The 19,723-nt window shown below is 38.9% G+C and overlaps 1 protein-coding gene across 2 annotated transcripts in view; it reads right to left on the bottom strand.

Moving 5' to 3' along the window:
* PLEKHG1 (pleckstrin homology and RhoGEF domain containing G1) overlaps nucleotides 1-19,723 on the bottom strand; it is a 224,808-nt gene that overhangs the window by 152,004 nt on the left and 53,081 nt on the right. For both annotated transcript variants that reach the window (XM_077896712.1, XM_077896677.1), the window contains exon 2: nucleotides 16,959-17,015. The gene's annotated coding sequence lies outside the window, so the exon portion shown is untranslated. The remainder of the gene's footprint in view (nucleotides 1-16,958; nucleotides 17,016-19,723) is intronic.

Here is a 19,723-nt window from a genome sequence, read left to right as displayed (position 1 = left end):
AAGTATGACATTGAAAGTAATGTAGGTAAAAGTTTACCCCAAAGAGCATCTCACAATCTTATGTTTGCTAAAGAGTTAATTCTCCCCTTACATCGAAGCCTTATGGGTTCAAGCAGAAGTAACTGCAAGGGAATCAGGTATCAAACTAGGTCAGAGAATGTCCTCTGTGGAAGCTCAAATGCCATCTCAGAAGCCTCTTCAATCCCTGTCCACCCAGGCAAAAGTCACCTTTTCTTGCTCTTTGTTCCTACTTATTCTATGCAATAAAGACACATCCCAACTCTCTACAATCAGAAGCCTTGAAGGCTTTTGCTCCCTCTATTTGAAGGCTACATCTAAGCCACAGATCTCCTTTTGTCTCTCCTGAATCCAATGTAGCTGTGCAAATGTTTGAGTTAAAAAAATGAATGTCGGTATTTAACAGTGATCTTATTTTAGCCACCCTCCAGAACTAGGTGGAGGAGAAACAAAGAAGCTCCGAGAAGAAGGCTTAAGTTAAAATGTTTAAAAATAAATTAGGATTAGCAATTGCTTTGTGTCGTCACTGCCATAAAATAAAAAGATTACTGCCAGATGTGTGAAATATATTGGTCACAATAATTTAGCTCTCATCTTATTTACATTTAAGGTCAAATAAGACATTCTGTTTTGTATTACTTTGTACAAAGTAGGAGGATTGGGAAAATCATGTATTTTGTATCATCAGAAGGCTATTTTTCCAGAAACAAATCAAAATTTTACGAAATGAAAGAAGCAAGTTTTTAAAACTTTACTGTACTCTTCCCTGCCTCCCCCAAATAATCAACTTATTTTCATGATCCCATATAAAACACTTCAATTTTAAAGTCTTTTGTGTATTTCAGGTCAGGGCTGATTAGGAACATTCAACCCCAGCTGACTGGAACACTGAGCTCTCCCTTGGTCATGAGCCAGCAAGACTCCATGGAAACCAGTGAGTCCTAACAGATCAAAGAAAGAGTTTAGCACTCAACAATTGCCTCAAACAACCCAATAATAGAAACTATGCTCAATCAGGGCACAATTTCTCAAATGGACCATTAAATTTTATTATAGAACTCAAAATATCACCCCAAATCCAGAAATTTACGAAGGGAACTGTTGGCTTTCAAAGAAAACCATAATTCTTTGGAACAAGGCTACAGAGAGGTTAAAAAATATTTGAGGGAGCCATAAAGAACCCAGTCATTTTGCACTTTGTTTGGAAGGTATTCTGATTGTTTCATGCTTCCATGATAATTTTTTTTCTTGTTATGGTTTTAGGAAAGCTATGATAGGGCAGCCAGTGCTTTATGTCTTTTCTTGGCAGGTACAGATGGCAGCAAGGTCCTCATTCAGCCCATGTGTTGGCACCAGGACACAGCAATACATGGGCACAAGAAGCTTCTAGCTCACAAACAGGCTCTCACACCCAACGGAAACCAGCTTAAAAACAAACAAACAAACAAACCAGCAAGTAGACTTTTAGAATCAGTCTTCACTTTTATATTCCTGGAAAGACCTATTTGTATACAGGCTTGTTAGCCACTTTGTATCTGTCAATTTTCAAATACTTCTGCTCTTTATGCCTCTTTAGACACACATCTCACATATAGACAAGAGGTCTTGAAACCTTTTGTACCTGCTGACTGAGACATCTTTAACAAGTGGCACTCAACAACAACAAGATAGCATTTTCCCCTGTTATTGTTGGATTTAATGTCACTATTAGTTCTAAGAGAGGTCAGTTCTGCTTTTCACTGCTCCATTAATTTCTGTACTTCTGAATTCAGTTTCTCTAGAAGTTCCTAGGTAGAATGGAAGCTGTATAAGAAAGACCACATGATATTCAGTAATTATGAGGCAGGAAAATATTTCTGCTTGAATTAGTGAAGCATACTGTTTAGATCCATCTGTTGCAAACTGGAAAAACTAGACTGCTATGAACAAGGAAAATTTTATCATTGGAGGTTGTCCCTGGATTCTGCACTTCAAACTACTCTCCTCCAAGATATTTGACAATGTGAGATTATATGTAACAAACAGAAGCCCATTCTGCACAAGCCCCATTTTAGTGCTGTATTAAGACAACATAATGCCATCTCTTATAAGTTGGCTGAAAACACAAGATTCAATTGAACGGAGAGTAGAAGCAAGCAGCCTTCTTAGAGTTGATTCTCAGTCAGGGACTGAATACCCATGAGGTCATGTGCGGGCATTCTTTTAAGAAGTTATGTCTACAGCAATACAATATTTCAAAAGGCTAAATCAAATATTTAGGGATACGAGAAACTTGAAATCTTAGTAGTTCAGTAACCAAAGTGATACAAACCCAGCCTTAATATATGTTTAAATAGGCCCAGTTTTCACATTGTGATATTTAAATGGTTGGCCTCTCCAGCTCCAGACTAATTTAGCAGACCAATTTTTAAAGATCTACCTTTCTTATTGCTCATTAATTTAAAATATGTGTGTATATATGCATATGTGTATATATATATAAATATATATACAATATACACATCTTTTGTGAAGAAAATAAGGAATCTGTATTTGGTCTGATGGTAACTATGCTAAGCGAGAAGACAAGATATCTTGATTCCAGTTCACTCTCTGATGCATACTTTCTGTGCACATTTGGTGGCATCACCAACTCTCCCTTGGCCTCAATCTTCTCATAAGTAACATGAGATATTTAGGACTAGGTCTTTTGGTGTGCCTAGTAGGCACAGAGTGGAATAGGCACACTAGGCCTATTGGTTATCTGGAAGGTAGAATTCTGGCCCAAGAAGATAAAAAAGATGTTTCATGAATGCGGCAAGATGACAAATGGACTCAAGTTAGCAGAGGGATACGGAACGGTAAAGTAACTGGAGGTATGGCTGGACAGAGCCAGACTACAGAAGCCCTTGAAGGAGTAGTCAATGGTATATAGTGGTGACCTCAGCTGTTGAGAGGAAGGCCAAGTCTATTCTGTTCCTAAAAAAACTCTCTTCTTTGGGCAACATTCCAATTTGCATCTATTGGCTTCTTCAGACAACCACAACTCCACCCAACTGCAGAAAGTGAAACGTCTGACCCTTTCAACACATTTTGTTCACATTATATTTATATAACTTGCCTCTTTTATCCAGAGTACTGCCAGGGTAAAGGAAGACTCAGAAAAAAAAATCAAACATCTCTGTTCAATGTTTTGTTGTTTTGTTGTTGTTGCTTTGAATGAGGTATTCTTGTTCAAACAAGGACATTTCCAATGTTGAAGGAAGAGAAGGAACATCAGATAATCTGTCAGATAACCCTTTCCACTTAAGAGATGGGAGCAAGGCCCCATTACAGGACACTGTCCCACTGAGGCTGAGTTTGTAGATTATGCATTTCTTTGGTCTTAACTGGAATATTACCTGAGCTCCAGAGTGGGGCTACCTTCACCAACTTTCCTGGATCGACAAACCCTAAGGAACAAACGCCAGAAACAGCTGGGGGTTTTACCATCTGTTTTATAGCTGAGAGAAACAGCAGCCTTGCCCTAGTGGACTGTGCTGGTAACTTTAAGGAATTGGGAAACACAATCCAGCAGGAAGAAAGCCCCGTGCCTAGCCTTGACATTAATTATTAAATCAAATCATTAAAGCTTTGACACAAGCAGAAAAAAAGTTCCATTTTTTTCCCTACAACTTTCTCTTGCAATGATTTAGTGTTGGAAAAAGAGGACAATGAGGAATTTTGTCCTCCCAGTGACAGTAGCACAAAGAACTGCAGTTTACTTAAGTAACTTGCAACCTACCAACAGATTGCATTCCAAATCATTCTGAGCCCAGACTTACAGTCTGGAGTCTGGAACACACTTTCCTATGGACGTAACATTCTAAGGGATAAGTAGGTAATGAAATTGCCTAGATTGGTCTATTTAACCTTGGCACTAAACAGCACAGGGAGCCTGTGAGGTATTCCTGTGCACATTTGGTGGCATCACCATCTCCTGATTGCAACCTAGTTCCACCTATCTGTCCCAGCCGGAAGCCTAGAAACTACTCTCAGCAGCTCAGTTATTGATCTACTGTCCTCAGGCCCCATAGGCCCTATGGTCTACTCCTGAGTCCTACAGATAGAGAAATTGGGAGAGAAGACAGTATTTTCTAACAGAATAATTTTCACTTAAAAGCCCATGAGATACTAGAGACATCTCCAATTCTGCAGAAAATATAGTATGACTCTGGCACATGCTCCAAAAAACAAAGTGCCAGTTGGCCCATGGTGGGCTCTGTGCATGAATGATTCTGGACAGTGGTCAGCTGGATGGTGAGCACCTCCCGGTCCTGGAGACCTCAGCAGCTTAAGACCAGAAGATGAGGGTACCAGACAGTTGTTCAGAATAGGAGGTATGTTCTCCTTCCCCAAAGGTGCCAAGAAATAACCTGAGGGACTTTAGAGAAGAATGGGCTGTCTGCAAAGGGATAAGAGCCTAGCTGGGGCTGACAGATTACACTCAGAATTAGGTTTTACTTAGAAAATGAGAATGCAACAATTAAGGACAACAGCCCCACTTTCGTGGGCACTGTAGGCTGCTTACTCCATGTCTGCTCTCCACTTCTCCCTTCCCAACAACCCTTGTTTTGTTGAGGTGTCTGCCTCTTCCTCTCTTCCACTCACAGTCACATGGCATAGATACAGTAGTGGATCCCATCCCTAGCTGTATTGGTGGATCCTGATTAATCTAAGCCAATTGGTTCATGGCATTCATAGTATAGCTATTCCTCTCTGTGATGTAAGGAGCCCCATCAGACTGGAAGAAGGGACTCATCTTCCATGGCTAGGGAGAGACTCCTGTCTTTCTTCTGGTGCAGAGGGACAAGGGAATCTGCTAATCTGTGTTTAGCAGCCATTTTGTGATCATTTGTGGGAACCTGCCAGAGAAAGAAGCCAAGAAAGATGGCAGAGCAGAAAGATGGGGAGAAACTGCATCAGTGATGTTCCTAAGTCACTGAGTCAATGAACCTTAAAGGTCATCCTCCCTCAAGAGTGGTTTAAAAGAATTCTTTTTGTTTTAGCACCTTTGAATTATTAGTCTTTACCATAGCTGAAATGTTCTATCTTATAAAGTGAAAAACCAGTGGGGGAGAAAAAACAATGAAACTAGTAAACCAGGGAAAGTATGAAACTTCGGGGATAGGGGAGTGGGAGACAGAAGATGTAATAAATGTGAATACGCTTTGAATGTTAGGAAAGAAAGTGCCTTACATATCTCTAGCATTTTCTTGCTGAATATATACTGATCTGCTAAAATAAAAATTCTTGAGAAGATAAGTCTTCAATTTGCTATAAACCTACAATACATTATGCTCATCATTTTCTCTAAATGGCTCACTTGGGAAGCACATTTTCCTTAATCAAGATACCACATTATTTAATCCATTTACTCAACAACTGCTCAATATACAAGAGTGAGCAACAGTAAATGATTTGCCTTTCAAGCTAAAATCTGGTGGCAGGAGAGAAAATTAATCCTCTCTCTGCAATATAAATGCAAACATTTGATGTTTAAATTGGTGCTCCCAAAGCATAGGAGATTTGTTTAATCGTAAGTCTGAATAAACTGCCGAGAAGTGGTTGGAAATAATTAGAAGAAAAAGTTTTCTTGGCTGTCTTTCAAGATGGTCAAAAGAACGATCATGGAGGAAAGAAAATAAATTAATGTGTTCAGTATCTCACAGCAGGTCAGCTGGTCATGTCAACGAACCTTCTTACCATCTGTTTTTTGTACTCTTAAGTGACCCCATGAGCATCATAATCATCTCATAAGTGCTTAAAATTTCTCAGATAGAAAGCTCATGTTCATAAGAAATCACATGGAAAACTTTGAAATTGTATTTTGTGTCTAAAAAATATACAGTTGAGACTGGTCTCCAAGTATACCAAGTGGTAGACCAGTTCATTGAGTTCCAATGGAGAGAAGCCCTACATCCCCCATGAGAGTCCAGTGCTTTACTGTTCTGTTCTCAGGATCACTCAACTGTACATGTACAGGCAGAACCAATTTAAAAATGGAGCATGTTCCAAAAGACTCCTAGTAAATGGTTGTTTATTTCTACAGGAAAATGTGTTCCAGGTTCTAATGGTATATATGGTTCCCAGCCACAAAAAAAGCCATATAAAAGCTTTTTAACACACAATAATCCTCAATGTGGGATCCAATTGTAGGTTATCGGTGTCTTTATGGAAAAACATGTCTAAGAGGCTAGAGGGTAACCCTTATTGGGAGGACAAGGAGTTGAAAGGAGGAGGGAAAGGCAAAGATTTTCTTATCTTCTTATCTCCTTCAACTTCGCATCACCCATAACTAGCAAATCCTCGCCTTGGGATGTACTGTCACAATAGGTATGATTCTCCTTTTTCCTTTCTTCTTCCATGATATGTACAGTACCCCCCATGAGGCTCAAAGAGGCACCATCCTCATCATCTCTTCATTTCCCTCTCAGCATATGAGGCCCTGTCTTATTGCCCATGCCAAAGCATTCCACCATATTTTGCTACAAAATAAATGAAAACACCTGGGTCTTAGAGTTTGAAAATTAAAACTGGGAATAAAATGCAAATACATAAAACTTTAAAGTGCTATATAATTGTAATGTGTTCCTGTTATTGCTCTGATCTGTTACTGAAGCTCTCCTGATTCATTCTTATACACAATTACTCATGTCTGTGGTACTATAGTTTTATAGCTCCCATGCATATCTCTAAACACCAATATCAAGGTACATGACCTAATACAAAATGCTGATGACACATTCTCTAGTTGTGAGAAGTTCTCCAGGAGATGAGGGTTCTCTACAAATGTTGGACTTCCGATTTTTTGTGGGAACAGTGGGGAAGAATATAGGTAACAGGAACTGGCCCTGCAAATGGCCCTAAGTGCATTTCAGGAACAGTATGGGTTAACTAGGAACAGTATGGGTTAACTAGGCTCTGTTAGCTTGAGGACTTCCCATGCATAGTTTTACATCTAATGAGAAAAAAATACACTCCAAAATATTCTTCAAATGAACTTTTGGAAAACAATCCTGGCTTAAATTGAAGATTGCTTGCACATAACTATTCTGTGTATATACATAGTTTTACTGCCTGAACCCTGATTAGTTTCCAGCCTTTCCCTATAGAATCCTAGTCTTGAATGCTCAAATCTTCTTTAGAAATTCTTTAAAAATTTTAGAAATTTAGAAATTTTCTTTAGAAAATTAGAAAAGTTTTGTTAAAAGGGCATTTTGCTAAGAGGGAGATCTTGGTAGATTCCAACAGTGATGCAGGTGAGCTAGCTTGTGCCTCTGTACCCTCTGAGGCTTTATCAGCGTTGTCTCACAGGCAGACATTGAAACTGAGGGCACAGATCAAAGGATTGACTTGCTGAGCCAGGCATTTGATGGGATGACACATCTCCACAGCTGGGGGAGTGGTTTCCAACTCTTCACTGTCTGCCCCCTGCCCCCAACCCCAAAAAGGCAGAAGGCCATTTCCTTGGGGAGGGCTTTTCCAAAGGATTTCATACAGTTCAATTTTACAACTTTACACCTGGCAGACCAAGGAGGCTTTTTTTTTTAAGAGGGGCCTTAAATAAATAAAGTATGGGGTTTTAAAAACCTGCTCTGAATAAAAGGTGATTTGATGAAGCTAAAAAGCACATAATTAACCAAGCTATACCTTGAGTCTAAAAGTGCCACCAGATTTTCATCTCTAAAATTTCCTCAGGCATAAAGAATAGCATAGTCCTTCCTACCAGTGGAAGGAGGGTGGGGGGACCTGGTTGGGTGGAGGGGAGAAAAAGTGATGTGGACTGAAGAGGCAAAGAAGAAAGGTGGAGTTCTGCCTAAGGGGGAGAAAAAAGATTAAGCCTGGAGAATAACAGTTACGGGGAAAACTAGAATATTTTCTAATTTGGAGTTTTCCAAGAAACACGTTACCACATTTATATCCAGGTTTTAAGGGTTTAAAAGACAGTTTTGTCAGAAATATTGGATAGTAAAATGTCCTGGAGTTTTAAAATTTACTCTGCAACAGTCTTTACATTCAGAACTATGGATAAAGAAATTAGGGCTCATCATGTAAGATGGAGGCACCTACCTGGTCTTGAATATTCTACATTGAAAACCAACCCAGCTTATGGATTTCTTACGAATATATGTGACATTTCTTAATTTTGAATCAAAAAAGTTTGTGAATGGTTACATATCAGGGACCAGGCTATGTAACATGTGTAAGACCTAGTTCTGCCTTTGAATTACCTCAGTCCATTAAAGCAGGAATTAACAGCACCTGAGAAGGCATTTCAAGATGGAATTTAAAAATCACACAGCAGTGTCACATAATTAAAATTGCTAAATGCATTGTTCAGAGTCTAACTGATATAGTAGCTTTGAGAAGCAGACAGATAAAATCAGGTGGGAGTAATTTAAAAAGGAGAAGGAATTTGAACTGAGTTTAAAAGGATAGATATGGTCTAGATAATAGTATTACTGCTATTACTGTCCAGCTCCATTTGAGAGCCTGCCAAAGGCCAGGCTCTCACTATAGTTGGTACTGAACGTGTGTGCACTCTCTAGACTCACAATGAAACTAAAGTGAGTTTAGTGCCATGATTTTATAGATGAGGATAGCAAAACACTTGCCCAAGGTCCCAGGGAAGAGGTGAGTTGAGACACATTCTCAAGTCCTGGTGACCCCAAAGCCCACTGTGCTTCTTACAGACCAACTCTAGGGAGCAGAGAGAGTTTTGGGTGGCACAAAAGACATTTTTCTAGAATAGTTGACTTAAAGATGGAAAAAAAAGGTTAGATCTTACAGAGCAAGCAGCATGTCATTGTGAATTTTTAGACCAGATACCTGACATAATTAACCCAGCATGTTGGGTGGACCAGACTGGTAGGCAAAAGGAACAGGAGATTCACAAGTTCAGAAAAATGAGAGAGAAAGAGAATCTGGTCCTTCTGCCCCACTGTGGCAACACAGAGGCACACGGCATGGCTGGGCTGCAGGTAGCAATTCACATTTCACTGTAGCAAAGAAGATACTGGACTTGAACTTGTACCTGAGTATAACTTGTCCTGTTTCAAAAATTACTAATTTTGTAACTTTGGGCAATGACTGAGAGTTTCAGTCTCCTAACATGCAAAGTCCAATTCATGATTATAACTTGCAGAAGGCTAAAAGAATTAAGAAAAAGTATATACGGTTGACCATTGAACAATATGGTTGTAAAGGGCACTGATCGCCCTCCGAAGTCATTGAAAATGGGCTCATAACTTTTGATTCTTCCCAAAAATTAACTACCAATAGCCTACTGTTGACCAGAAGCCTATGGATAACATAAACAGTCGTTTAAGCATATTTGTACATGTATTATACACTGTATTCTTACAATAAAGTCTTATTGAGGCTCTTTAATAAAGTCGAATCATGGGAACATGAATTACAGGGTGGATGAGGCACTGAATGAACTAAAAAGATACCTGATTCTTATAATAAATAAGCTAGAAAAAAGAGAATCTTATTAATATAATCATAAGGCAAATATATTTACAGGACTGTACTATATTTACTGAAAAAAATCCACGCGGAAGTGGACCCGTGCAGTTCAAATCCATGCTGCTCAAGGGTCAACTGCAACTGTATAGCATGTGGTAAGTGCTCAAGAGTTCAGTTTTTTTTTTTTTTCTTTATGATGACTGTGGAAATGGAAAAGAAAGGATGAAACAGATGGTGATGTAAATCCAGTGAGATTTGGTGACAAAAGGTATTGGGGGTTGGAGTAGGGAGAAGGAGGGAAAGAAACATTGAATGGGATGCCTGGGTGGCTCAGCGGTTGAGCATCTGCCTTTGGCTCAGGTCATGATCTCAGGGTCCTGGGATCCAGCCCTGCATCGAGCTCCCTTCTCAGTTGGAGCCTGTTTCTCCCTCTCCCTCTGCTCCTCCCCTGCTTGTGCCCTGTTTCTTGGTCGCAATCTCTCTCCCACAAATAAGAAAATAAATAAATAATCTTAAAAAAATAAAATAAAATGAAGGCCCACATGAAAATATCTTTATTTCCTCATATAGGAGTCAGGAGTTAGTTTTAGGAATAAGTGACCTTCGAAGTGACTGAGAGATCCCTGAATGAAAAGACTCAGAGGAGAGTTAGAACTAAAGCAGAAGGCTTAGGAAAAACAGGGAAACCAGGAAATAGAACTCAGCGGCCACTTGCCTCAGAGCCTGGTTGCTCTAATATTCCATTTATGAGGACCTGTGAAATTGCTCAACTCTTGTTTTTCTTTGAATGACCATGCTTTAGAAATCAAAGGAATATATATATGAAGTTACAACATTTTAAGAAACCAGACCCCACTTTTTTAAGACAAAGAATATTAAAAGAAAATACTCTACTTAATGCAGGACTTAAGATCAATTGCAAGTCCATGTTTTTCAATTTTAAGACACAATGACTGCTTTAATACCCAACTTAACTTTCAAAAGTCTTTATCACGAATGTAATCTTCCTCCAGAACAGGCTTTCCTTATGGTGTAGAAAAGCCATGGTGGCGTAAGGCAATGAAATGCACATTTCTAAAAGCACGTGCATCTTGGAAAACCAGCTGAAGGAGAGAGGGTTGGGGTCCGAATGAGACAGGAAGAAAGGGGCCGAGGCCGAGGTGGAGGTGCTGTCGGCATTATGCAGGCCACGGGATTGCAGGCCTGGACTCCCGCCAGCCACAGTGGATAATTCTGCTTTACTGACTTCTTATGCTTGGTGAATCCGGTCCACTGCTTCTACAAGTTTCTCAAATATTAAAACTAGTTGTTGGTTCCAGACACTGGATTCATTATCTACAGCTGCTGAAAGCAGATCTGGCACCACTGAGTGCATCTGGTTCTTTTGACATTTTATGTGACGGCTTTTTCATGCCTATTAGATGGTCCCTGGGCAAGCTCCTGGCAGCCCTGGCTGAGGTTCATCATCAGCTGCAGATGTTAAGAACATGAAACCTCTAACAATCCTCTGTGGCCCCATATTTCATGGGGATCTGATCATCTGTCTGCTTTCTAAAATATGATAGTGACCTGCACCTAGCTGTGTAACAGGTGAATAGCTTATGAACCTTATTATATCTGAAGCATAGATTTGAAACATATAAAGGAAAAACTGATAGAATTAAAAGGAAAAACCAACAATCTGCCAACACAGTGAGAGCTCTGAAAGAGCTTGCTCCGAAAATGACAGGTCAAGTAGGAAAAAAGTTAAGTGAGGATATCGATGCGCTGAATAACAAACACTTTTGTTTTAATTAATAACTTCATACCCAACCAACCAAAACTAAGCATCATTTTCAAAGGCACAGAACACACACAAGTGAATGCTTTATAGGGGAAGTACATCTCTTCCGGTCACATTTCTAACCTCTTTGGTATAATAAATTTCTGATACTACTTTTTATCACACGCTGCTTCACAGAATGGTTATTTGTTAGACATGTCTTACCTTCTCTGCCTCACTTTATAACTTCTCCCAGGGAAGAAGCCTTGCCTTTACACCTTGGCACCCCTCACAATGCTTAGTGCCTTATACTTAGTGCTTCATACAAAGCAGGCACTCATTTATGAAACAATCACCCTGAAACAGGTCACTTTCAGCAACACATCACTTACAACTTAGGCTACATAATTTTATGCTACTTCCAATAATGTGTTACACAAGGAGTCCATCAGAATCTACCAAATGTTATTAGACTGGCAGTGGTTTAATAATGAAAGATTTAAGGAAACTTTCTTCCACTTCAGAATTTCACATGACCAAACGCCAAACATCATCTTTGCTGATCCTTGGGGCAGTGGCTTAGCTAAATGCTTCAAGACGCCCCACAAGTTCCATACATGGAAATTGCAGGTCACTCTGAGGGGAGAGCAAAAGGAGAGGGATCCCTAATGAGTAAACCCGATGCCTGGCTCCACTACTGGGTTCCAGATGGAGTGCACAGAGCTGTGGTACAGGGCTTTGCTCTCCAGAAGCGTCTGCCCTTCTAGGCCCTCCTACAGGGACAGGTCACAATTACGGCTTCAGTTCTACATTTCTTTCTACAACCAATTTCTGTGTTTGTGTTCCCATGCTCGACCTTATATCTGTATTTACCAAACTGCCTTTCACAGAACAACACAATTAATAGATCAAAAACCTATATGGGAAAAAAAAAACAAAAGCTATAAGGCCAGGGAGGGGCTGTGGGGAGATATTCCACACTTCGGTAAGTTTGAGAAAGCCTGCCCGTAGCACTTCCTTGTTGAAGACAGACAATTCAGAGCAGCCTGGTAAAGGCTCTGCAGAAAAAGGAACTCAGTAACCTTGCTTAAATCTCAAACTTCCTTGACCATGCAGTGCAGCGCCCCCTTCCTTATTTTTGACAGAAACCTATTCCCATAATTCCACAAAATCAAGGTCATACTGTCCTGAGAATCCCCTAATGCTCAATGCCAAGAATAGGAACTAGTTCCTCATTCCAAAGATCATCCTTTCATGAGAAAATAAGTACTTTTTTTTTTAAATTAATATCCTTTTTTTTTTTTTCCTTGAGAATGGTTGGGGACTCTCTCATACCTTTCACCATCTCTAATGAAAGGTCTACAATGAGAAAGACTTCCTCCTTCATCCTCTCCTCATCCCTAAAAGGGTGTCTAATCTCTACACACCAGCTTAAGTTCTATAAACTTCTGGAGACACTTTTTAAAGATATTTTAAAATTTTTAATTGTGGTAAAATACACATAACATACAATTTCCCATCTTAACCATTTTTAAGTGTATAGTTCAGTAGTGTGAAAGCACATTCACACCGTAGTGCAACCAATCTCAAGAACTCTTTAAAGGAGATATTTTTTAATGGGGAAGAGATGCCCAATAGGTGGGCAAAGTCAAATCCATACATCTTTCTGAGGGCTGTAATCTTTGCTATATTTTTGTAGCCACGACATTCAGTTACAACACCTTTAATCTTCAATTAAACATTAAAAAATCATTTTCATGACACGGATTCAGGGGATTTTGCAATGGAAGAAATGGAAGGAAAGCATCTCCATGACTTTTTAAAGATGCTGTACTGCATTAAGTTCCTGTCCTCTAGAACTGTGCCAAGATGCTGGATGGTTATATTATTAGCAGTGTCTAGCTCAAGACAACAAGTTATATATTCACAATGTGAACCATTTATGCTGCAGCCACTCGTAAGCCTTCTATTAGCTGCCTTCCAACAAATCTACCTGCCGCAAGTAAGACACTTACGGGGCCTTGGGAACACAGTGGCAAGGACACGGGCAGGACAGAGAAGGGCTATGCAGACTTGATCCCTCCCTGAGCATGTCTGCATTGTACTGTTCATAAATCCTAGGGGTAATAAGCTCCAATATGTCAATCCCACAAAGCCTTCAGCTCTAAGACTAGACATGTTTGAGGTACCACAGAAACAGCTAGTGTGCCTCTTCCAACTGCTCACATAAGGGCAGTAAGAGTGCTCTGAAGGGGATGGAAGACATGAAAGATGCTCACCCTCCAGGGAAGAGCACTACCACATGCAGGTCCCTAAGGCACCATCACAGCAGTGCTTAATGGCAAATCTGGCAGGGGAGATGGCTAGTCTTTGGTATCTTCACTAAAAAGCACCCCACTATCCTGTAAGCCCACTTGACAGTGTGGGATCTTGGAAATTGGTCACAAAAATAGTAAAGATCAGGGCACTGGACCACTTCAGTGCCTCGTGTGTGCCTTGGAACGTTCAGTTGGCATCTTTCTGCTCTTGGGGCAGCTCTATACTGTGCACTCCTCAGGGCAGCATTGCCCAGCACACTTCCATCAGGGGGCAGGTGAAACACTGGGCAAGAAGGTGTGAAAAATAAAATGCAAAGGCAAGTTTATTTAGAAAAAAGTTATGTATATCTGGGTGTGTATGTGTGCATACATTTTTGGGGTGAATTTAAAATGTAGTCTTGAAGCTGAATCTCTCTCTCTCTCTCTCACACACACACACACACTCATGTCACGTCAACAGAAAAGCAATGCATTCTAGTTCTCCTAGAGTCAACAAATCATGTGAAATAGACCTACATTCTTTTGATTTTGCAGTAAACCAGGACCATCTAACCAAGTACTATTAATTAAAGTCAGTTGATTCCTTCGGTTTATAATCTTAGACTTATGTTTTCAATAGCTGGGGAGAGGGACACCTTTCTCTAGAATTCTCTTACTTTCCTAGCTTAATTTGGTTAAGTGGTGCCCAATGGCATATGCTGGCTTGTTAATCTAGACAGCTCTTACATATAGTTAGCAGGTAACAGTCTGGTAGATTACAATTATATTAATGTGCTAAGTACATTTTTATGTACATGCCCAGACACCTGCTAGTCTGAGGAGCAGAGGGTTAGCAGCTTACTTATACACCCAAAGCAATTTCAGAATACTTCTGTGGTAGAACGTGGCTTTTCTATAGGAGGACATTAGCTCATTCATTGTTTGAACAAATATTTGAGCTTCTCTTACATGTCTGGCTTTTTCTAGAGTATATAGCAACGAGCAAAACAGACAAAGATCCTAGCTCTCAGGGAGTTTATCTTTGAGTGAGTACCTATTTTGAAAAAAAAAGTTCTTACTTTTTTTTACTTTAAATCAACAAGGGACTTTCAAAAGATATTCAGGACACAATTTATATAGTTAGTGCAGTTGAAGACTAACAAAAATATTTTCTTCAAAACCAGATCATGGCTTCAGACACAAACAAAACCAGATCAGTCACGGTAATTGAAAATGTATACTCAGTAATAGAGATCAACAACTACGGAAGAACTAAAATTCTAGACTCCCACGGCAGCAAGGAGGCAGGGTGAGCCGCTGTTCTCATGAACACACACCCCTTAGGCAAAAATGCTTGTCTGAAATGGACCAAAGAATCCTGAGTCAAGTTTTGCTTTCCCTTCCCTTATTTTTCAGTATCATATTACAAAGCAAACAGAGTATCAATGGATCTCTCGAGGGAAAAATTATTTTAATCTAGAAAAACAGTGCAAATAGTCACAGCTACTCAATTTAACAACATGTCATTTCTTTCTTTGTAGCTAGAATGTTGTCTCTTTCTGATAAGCAGACAAGTCTATGGACTCATTCACAGAGAAGACAATCATTTTAAAAAATAAGTAATTACTTCTCTTCCAAAAAAGAAAGAAAAAAACATTCAAATGACTGAATCTCACATATGTGAGGATGCCTGACTGTGACTCAGACTTTTGTGGGTACTCTGGGCCCTTCCTCCATAAAAAAGACCAAAAAATTGTATTTTACAACTGCATTGTTATAAAGAAAAACATCATCCAGGCTGAGCTTCATTATCATATATTCACTATCATATTCACTTACCCCTGATTTTAAAAGAAATTAAAATTAAAACATTTTCATGGGCCTTTAAAAATATCATGAATCCTAGGCACTGTGCCTTAGGAGTAAGTCAGCTCTGGACCACAAACTCTTGATTTTTTTTTTTTTTTCTTAAGTAGGTTCCACGCCCAGTGTGGAGCCCAACATAGAGCTTGAACTCACAACCCTGAGATCAAGACCTGGGATGAGAGCAAGAGGTAGACAATTAACCTACTGAACTATCCAGGTACATCTCAACTCTTGGTTTTTAAGCTACTCAGTGTTCTATTGTAAGTTAGGCAAAAGAACTACTAGGACTTTGTTGCCAGCAGTGAAGATCCACAGCAAGTAAACTGTTGTTTTTACCAGTTAACAAAACATTGATGAATTCTGAACTCTGACACAGTAAAGTCATCTTTACTCCATTAAAATACCATTTGTCCTTGTAATATCTTTGAGTACTTCAAGAAGAAGAATGCCCTGTATCAAATATTTATGATTCCAATAAAGCATTATTATTTTGCTAGTGAAAGGCAACAAAACTCTAATCCACTGGGGCACTTACGCTTTTAATTTTTTTTGTTTTGTTTTACTAGTGGTTAAAAAAAAGGCCTGGTATAGAATTTAAGGTATAAACTTAGGAGTAAAAAATGATAATGCTATGCTCAGCAGACTGAATTTCTTCACTTATTTTCTACAGTTCTAGTAAGCATCAGATATGTCACTGAGCAACATTAGCTCAACATTCCAGATCTTGACCAATAGCTTATCATGTGGTCAGAGAACGATCAAGTACTTAGAAAAGAAGCAAACTAAAATAACTGTCTTGACCTTAAAAAAAAAAAAAAAGGCAGCCTAGGTGGCTCAGTGGTTTAGCGCCGTCTTTGGCCCAGGGCATGATCCTGGTGACCCAGGATCAAGTCCCATGTCGGGCTCCCTGCATGGAGCCTGCTTCTCCCTCTGCCTGTGTCTCTGCCTCTTTCTCTCTCTCTCTGTGTCTCTCATGAATAAATAAATAAAATCTCAAAAAAAAAAAAAAAGGCATGTCCCTTCCTTCCTTTGCCTTTTATCATTCATTGTGGATTTTCAAATATTACCACCACAAATTAGATTGAGACTTTAAATCTTGAAGAAAAACTAAAAGTTAAAAGGATGAGAAGAACTTTTCTAGCTGATAAAAAGCATTTAAAATATTCCCTAAGAGATCAACTCATTACTATGGGAAGAAATGACTCCAAATTGGGTCACACTGTGGCTTATTCTTCCTTACTTCATTTTTATTTTTCATAATATATATATATATAAATGTACATATATAAAAATGTACATATATATATAAATATATATAAATGTACATATATGCAAAGTATGCATTTTTCTTTCCTATTTCATCCTGTAGTTACCATATTTGTTATTCTGGCTTCCAAAATAGTTAAAAGAAAAATTTTTCCTGTGGTGTACATATACAAAAATAGTCAACAAATCTCAATTGTGAACATATTAATCTTTTAACATATTTCATATCCAAGTGACAAAAAAAGAAAAAAGCTCACATTTACAGCTGAAGTCTTTCCAGTGTCTGTGCTCAGACTCCCAATGTCCGTCTTCACCTGTAGTAGAAAGACAAAAATTAACTTGTTTCTTATCACTTTTCTAGAATTGTTTCAGTGGAACATGGATGACATATCAGGGCTAGTTCTAAGTCCAAAAGGACCACTGGCCAAAAAAGGCCAGTGTTTTCTGAGGAAAAATGCCACATCTATGCTACTGGTCTCTATAGTAGGCCTATAACAATAATCATAACAATTTCATTAAAAACAAAATATTATAGGATGCAGTATTAGAAAGTTAGTGATGTTAAATACTTGATTTTTCCTTTCCCTTGACATCCATGTAAAATTCAAAAAAAGATGTGAACTTCCAATAGCACTAAAAATTAAGCTCAGTGACCACGGGGCACCTGGGTGGCTCAGTCGGTTGAGCATTCGACTCTTGATTTCGGGTCAGGTCATGATTTTAGGGTTGTGGGATCGAGCCCTGCGTTGGGGTCCATGTGGAGCCTGCTGAAGATTCTCTATCTCCCTCTCCCTCTGCCCCTCCCTCTGCTCATGCTCTCTTGCTTTCTCTCTTTATCTCTCTCAAAAACAAAAACAAAACAAAAAACTAAGTTTAGTGACCTGCCAGATGCCAAGAAGAAATTCCCCTTCTTGGAAGAGAGATGAAAGCCAGAGAGTAGATGATTCTACTCAGTATCAACCACACTATCTCTATCTATGAAGTACAAGTCATGAACAACTTTCTAAGGTCATGGACACTTTATCTCTGAGTGTCTCTCCATGACTGTATCCCATTATCTTTGCAAAGTAGTTGAGGTGGGGGATGGAAGTCCTTAGGTGGTATTTACAGTGGTAAAATTTGGGGTGGCTTTTTTCTGGTCAATATTTTTAAAGGAAGGAACCGCAGATATTTCCATGTTTGTAGAGTTTTATTTTATTTTTTAAAAGATTTTTATTTATTTATTCATGAGAGACACAGAGAGAGAGGCAGAGAACAGGCAGAGGGAGCAGGCTCCCTGCAGGGAGCCCAATGTGGGACTCGATCCCAGGACCCCTGAGATCATGACTTGAGCCAAAGGCAGATGCTCAACCACTGAGCCACCCAGATATCCCTGTTTGTAGAGTTTTAAAGGAAAAATAAAATGTGCTTAGCAATTTATCAGCTTGATATCTTCATGATAAAACTTTAAAATATTCCAGTTGATTGAGGGATGAATCAAAATAAAAAGTTAGGAGTAGCACTGGTAAAGAGTGTTGAAAGCAGGTAAACAAGGAGTAAAGTATGTTAACTATTTTAGGAACAATCCAAATGGAGTGAAAACTTTCAAAGACTTTGAAAAATTATTTTTAAAAAAACTTTACTATAATAATTGGCTTCATCTAAGTCTGAAGCCCTGATCATGTTACAAAAAGTGGAGAAATTAGTAGGGATACATAGTGAAAGTGAGCTAATTTTATTTTGTATATGAGGGATTAAAAGTGCAGTTTTACTTATAGCACTAATAACATTTTTGTTTTTAAGTTGGAGAGAATAAAGAAATGATAAATATATTTAAACTTAGTTAAGTTTGAAAACAGTAATAAGTATAATACAGGAAAGGCAAACATAGAAATAAAAGCAGGAATTTGTGATTTAGATATTTAAAAAGCAGTTGCTGGTTTCATTAAAGAATGAAATACCTCATTGATAGATTTTAGGCAAATCTGGTCTTAAAATCCAACATGAAAATAGAATTACTAAAGGAATATATCACAGGCATGGAAGAGATTAAGAACTGAGTGTTGTTCAAAAATATCCTTGTGAATAACTTAACATCTCAATAGAAATAGTTTCTCAGATGGCATTTGATTATTAAAACTGAACCAGAAATATCAACTACAGAACTCATAAATAGGGTTTACTGCAAGAATTAAATAATTCCCAAACTACATAAAAAGCTTTGAGGATCAAGAACAGACGAGGCTCCCCAGTTTGTTTGATGAAGCTAGTATACAAGCTTGATAACCAAACATGATAGGACACAAAGAGAGAAGAGGTTTGTTTAACTTAAAGTAGAAAAGTACTAAGTAAAGTGCTTAGAAAACTCAATTTCTAGTATATTAAAATAATGACCAACGATATAAATTGGGTTACTCTAGAAATATTATATAAATGGATCTCTTGTGCTGTCAGTAGGTCACAAGAAATCAACACATATCTATATGTTCAAAGGTGCTAAAATAGCTGAGTTAAACTCAGTGCCTATATATGATCACCTCTCAATAACCTAGAAATAGAAAGATCATTGATCATAATTTTTTTTAAAGATTTTATTTATTTACTCATGAGAGACACAGAGAGATGCAGAGACACAGGCAGAAGAGAAGCAGGCTCCCTGCAGGGAGCCCAATGCGGGACTCCATCCTGGGATCCTGGGATCACGACCTGAGCCAAAGGCAGATGCTCAACCACTGAGCCACCCAGGTGTCACTAACCACGAGTTTTAGAAAGATCTATGGGACACCTGGGTGGCTCAGCGGTTAAGTGCCTCTTTCAGTTCAGGGCATGATCCTGGAGTCCTGGGATTGAATCCCACTTCAGGCTCCCTGTAGGGAGCCTGCTTCTCCCTCTGTCTATGTCTCTACTTCTCTCTCTCATGAATAAATAAATAAAATCTTAAAAAAAAAAAAAAAGAAAAAAAAAGATCTAAAAACAACAGGGTGCCTGGGTGGCAGTTGGTTCTGCGTCCGACTCCTGGTTTTGGCTCAGGGCATGTATGATC

This window comes from Canis aureus, chromosome 1 (genome assembly GCF_053574225.1).
Source record: "Canis aureus isolate CA01 chromosome 1, VMU_Caureus_v.1.0, whole genome shotgun sequence".
Taxonomy (NCBI): domain Eukaryota; kingdom Metazoa; phylum Chordata; class Mammalia; order Carnivora; family Canidae; genus Canis; species Canis aureus.
This window is presented reverse-complemented; position numbering and strand designations above follow the sequence as displayed.